This window comes from Rosa chinensis, chromosome 6, assembly GCF_002994745.2.
Source record: "Rosa chinensis cultivar Old Blush chromosome 6, RchiOBHm-V2, whole genome shotgun sequence".
Lineage (NCBI taxonomy): Eukaryota > Viridiplantae > Streptophyta > Magnoliopsida > Rosales > Rosaceae > Rosa > Rosa chinensis.
This window is the reverse complement of record NC_037093.1, coordinates 10949703-10954382: the sequence shown is the minus strand read 5'-3', so window position 1 is coordinate 10954382 and position 4680 is coordinate 10949703. Positions and strand designations below refer to the sequence as shown.

The following is a 4680-nucleotide window of genomic DNA, read 5'->3' as shown; positions in this document are numbered from 1 at the left end:
GTACTAATTTTTTGTCTAGGAATCAGTGTGTTTTATTCTTCCTTCTGTGTTGGTTTAGAGTGCAAGTTTGGAGAAATGTTTTTGAATTGCTTCGAGGTATAGAAATGATGCGATAACTCATGAAAGCTATGTACGATTCCAAAGCAACTTTTCAACTGTATAAAAATCTCAAGTTGTTTCAAATTTGGAAAAACTACAAACTTCCTTCTACCATGAAATTACAGTAGAGATTGGAAGTTATTGTGAAATGGTTTTTTTTATTTTTCCGCTGCGTTTACTTTGCACCTGAAGGGATTCTTTACATTTTATACTATGCAGGGCAAGCATTATCCTGGAAATTGTGTTGATCGTTATGGCTGGAAGATTCAAGGGCGATAGGGTTTTCTTTTTGAAGCATCATTCTTCTTGGTTGCTTTTGGTCACTGTGAATTTTGGTTTTTCTTAACTGAGTGAGAAATTGTTTTTACTTTTGGTTACCAAGTAGTGCCTTTTGATCAATGTACATGTAGGTTGCTATGTTTGAGTGTCATTGTGCATGTATAATGTATGTAATGTTTGCAAATTTACTATATACTAATTCTCAAGTCACTGTTCATCGGCTTATGAACAGTGACGGCTCCAGCCGAGCCGGTGCTGGCTGAAAAGACGACGTTGTCCTTACTTCATCTTTCTTGCCCGACACCTGTATATCATTTCAAACTTCAAAGTTTTAGTGTCTTTGTTCTTCGCTTCACACAGTGTGTGTATCTTTTGCTTTGACACCTGGGGTCCTGCTCAGTGGTATCGTGTCTATGATACCTCACTCCACCGAGAGGTAAATAGACAGAGGGCTTCAGTTTGAGAGAGAAATAGCGTGAGAGAAAGAGAGAGAGCTGCAGGCTGCGTTATATCTATCTAGGGATAGAGAGAGAGAGAGTTTGAGACTGAAGAAGAGGGAGATGGGAAGAAGTTGATGGTCGATTGGAACAGAAATTGAGTGAACTGATCATCCCAGGTATCCTACGATGGGTTTGAATTTGTTTGATTTACTTTTTTTGTTGGTCTGTCATTTTTTCCATGAATATACGGTGATGGGTTTGAATTTGTTTGAGCTCCAGTTTGTTGTTCCTGTTCAGAACTAATCTAAGTAGTTTTCAATTAACCTGGGTTTGGATTTTGTGGTTTTCTTTTCAGCAAAAGTAAGAGAAGAGTTGGGTACCATTATTTTTTGTGACAACAGTTCAGCAATTAAATAATGGTTGGAAGCTGCTGCTTTCTCCCGACCTCAGGCCCAGTGGGGGTTCTGATACCACTGATAGAAAATAGCTTTTACAGAAAGTAGTAAACAAGAAGAGGATTTTCTGGAATTCGAAAGTGCCTTTATTGACTAATCAGCATGGTTTAAATAGTAAACCTACAACCAACTCTACGAAAAGAAAGCAACAGCTAGTCTACTACAGTATGACTAGTCTACTCAACTGATAACAACAACTAAACTATGTCTCCTAATCTTTAGGGATATTCCTAAAGAATTGGTCTTCCTAAAGACTTGGTCATCACAAACCAGATTAGGATTTCCACAATTATTCAAATAAAACAAACTCTTTCACTTGGTAGGATTTGGATGTTCTTCAGTTATACGGTGGCTTCCTTAATTTCATGGATTTGTTTTGTGATTTTTGATTAGATTAGTGTATGTGATTTGGCTTTGTTTGGTAGTCTGGGTTTTATATTTTCAATGGTCCCAAGATCCAATTTTTTTTGAAGATTCTGAGGGAAAAGGATTGGGTTGAAAAGAAATAGAACAAGAATTTGGTGTTCATTTGTCTGTTTGATTCATTAGGTTGCAACGATATTTTGGGCCAGCCATATTTGAAGCATCAAAGCTAAAGGTTCTGTTTTTAGGAGTGAATGAAAAGAAGCACCCCAGGAATCTTCCAAGGACGTGCGCACTTATTCGTAGTGATGTAACCTCAAAGCTCACTCTTGCCATCTCACAAACTATAAACAACATTTAGGTAATCCTGATCTGCAAAACCAATATTCAGTGGATATAGTATACACACAGCGTCAAAAAAATTATGGTTGTTTTTATTTAATCAAATTTTTTCCCTGTTATTTTTTTTTGTTAAATCTTTTTAATATGCAATCTCTGAATTTGAATTTGCTTTCTGCCTTTCTAAGGGAGACGGTTGTGAGATTTTGCAATGGACTTTTAATTGAGTTTTATGAATGCTTAATGAACTAAAGCTAATGATCAATGTATTAATGTCTACAGTTAACGTAGAGCAGATGTTTCTGAGGAAAGAGGTCTTACTTTTGGAGTCTCTGTTGGAGGTAAACTCATCTAATTTGGTTAGTTTTATTTGTTGTTTTGCTTAACAGAAGAAAATAAAGTGTCTTCAGTTTTGTTTTTTTTTTTATGCCATTTATTTTTTCTGCATGCCATTGTTACACTAATGTATCTTCATCTGCATTTTGTTTTCTATTTATAGATTTAATGCAATAAAGGTTGTGTATCATTAGATTGCCACTCTTCCTTATTCTACTGTTTAGTGTTGTCATTAGAGAAGCCTGTATTTTATTTTTAGTTTTCTTTTCTGGTATATCATTATGTATCTATGTTATTTTGTAGAGGATTCAGTCTCAGCATAGTTAACATGTTATCATTGTTTCTTTTTGTCTTTCATGTGTCTTTCTGTATTGAACATTTGATTTATTGTTTTTTTTATTTTTTATTTAAGCAAAACCTATCACCTTAAATCTTTATATTTAAATATCGTTAGGGGATTTTTTGTAGAGGGTTAAATTAGATACTTGATCACATGTCTACAACTAGCTTTGAAATATCAAATATGTTGCTCTTCAAGTTTTGTTGTTATGCCTTTTGCTTTCTGTTGTAAGTTTTCCAAGTGTGATCATTTCTCTCTGTTATTGTTATTGTTATTAGTTGAATGAGCTGACACAGATATCAGGATTGTAAAGAAGGACAAGCCAGGAACTTCAATGCAGTTGTACTTGGTTCTGGACACACCTGCAAATGGCATAAAGCAATATTGTCAAGTAGATTTTGCAAAGCAACGTAGTGGTAAGTAAATTTGTTTTTTTCGGGTTCCAGGTATTACAAAGTAGAACTCTCATACAAAGAGTGGTCCTCTTTTGTTTTGCAGATATTGGTAACAGCGAGCTATCAAATTTGCAAGTATTTTGAATTCAGGTATGAATGTTTAAATGTTGTTGGTAATAAAAAGAAACACTGCCACCAGAGATATTACAAACACGGGCAGATCCATGTTTTCCAAATCCAAATCACTAAGACAAACGACTTCATAGTAAAAGCAATCTTTCCACACACAGATCATCAACCAGGTACCAGCACACCAGCTCATCCACTGTATGAAAAAAAAAAAAGATTGGTTGATAGAAGCAAGAAACAATTGTTTGCTACCAATCCAGAGAAAAAACCTCGCTGGTAACAACTACATACATTTCAACTCCATTTTTCCACTCATAAATTCTTTCACACCTTTTATAACTTCTTGCTTTCACAATGATACAGAGACAAGTATTGAATCAGCGGCCTCAACAACAGACACACACTGAACAAAGAAAAAATAGATTGAAGTGTGATGTGGCTTTTCCTGTAAATACAAATGGAGGAAACACTTTTTTGAACAACCTCCACAACTATGTAGCACCTTTTTGGCTAGGCTAACGACTCTTCAACAACTGCTATCACTTTTGGTATAAATGTAACTGGAGGAAGCATCATTTTGAAAAACCTCCGCTGATACGTGGTAACAAACATCAACACCTCTTCTCAGCAGACCGATCAAATGTAGCTAGGTTAGCCTATAAGTAGAACAATATATTTTTGACAAGCTGTGTCAACAGCAGTTGTATTATATATTTGCACGTTATCAAAACACTTATATTAATAGTAATGTTAGTTGCAAATATAAGTCTCTAGCTATCCAAGCTTGCGGATTCTGTTTGAACACCCGCAGCAACGCGCGGGCACCTATTCTAGTGTAGTATTATTAAGCTAAACACCTGCAGCATCGCGTGAACCGCAATACCTAGTCCTAATGAATTATGAGACAGAACATCTACGTGCAAAGTGATTTAACAATGAGCATTATATACTTCATAATATATATTTGCAAATATACTTGTGGCCAGTTCAATTAAACTGAAAAGGCCCAATAGATTAGGGTTTTTCATTTTTATCCTTACATCTTTATTTTCGCAAAATGTCTCTTTTCACGAGTCTTTTCATGAGCCATGGAGCAGTCAAGATGAGACTGCTGTTTCTTCATAAGTAATCTAAAAGTCTCCACAGTTTTAGAAGAAAATATGCATGAAGGTACTTTTCACATGAAAATCACATTCAAGCAATCCCATGCTAATTTCATGAAAAGATATTTTTAAAAGCTACCTGGCTAATAATTCTTCCCATGCATTGAAAACTAGCTAGTGGCACACATTTTTACCAGCTGAAAACACTTCTTCCAACCCTGCACAATGGATAGCGATAGTGAGGATTCTACAGTAAACCTTTTCCCTAAGGTAATCTTCTTTCCACTCAATGAGCTTCATCTCTTAGAACATTTATGTTGTAATAATTACTATACCTATAGCTAATACTCCTAATTGTGAATAGTATATTCATGTGCACAATATAATGAAATGGTTTGTGTT

The 4680-nt window shown here is 35.2% G+C and overlaps 1 long non-coding RNA gene across 4 annotated transcripts; it reads left to right on the top strand.

Moving 5' to 3' along the window:
* Nucleotides 1–561: 561 nt before the first annotated feature.
* LOC112174888 lies at nucleotides 562–3579 on the top strand. Of its 4 annotated transcripts, none has more exons than XR_005801037.1 (5): nucleotides 562–994; nucleotides 1885–1997; nucleotides 2258–2316; nucleotides 2930–3067; nucleotides 3150–3413. It is a non-coding gene; the product is annotated as an uncharacterized LOC112174888 (long non-coding RNA). The 4 variants fall into 4 exon arrangements; XR_002926200.2 differs by having other exon boundaries at nucleotides 1823–1997; XR_005801036.1 differs by lacking the exon at nucleotides 562–994 and adding an exon at nucleotides 3539–3579 and having other exon boundaries at nucleotides 1337–1997; nucleotides 3150–3451.
* The last annotated feature ends 1101 nt before the right edge of the window (nucleotides 3580–4680 follow it).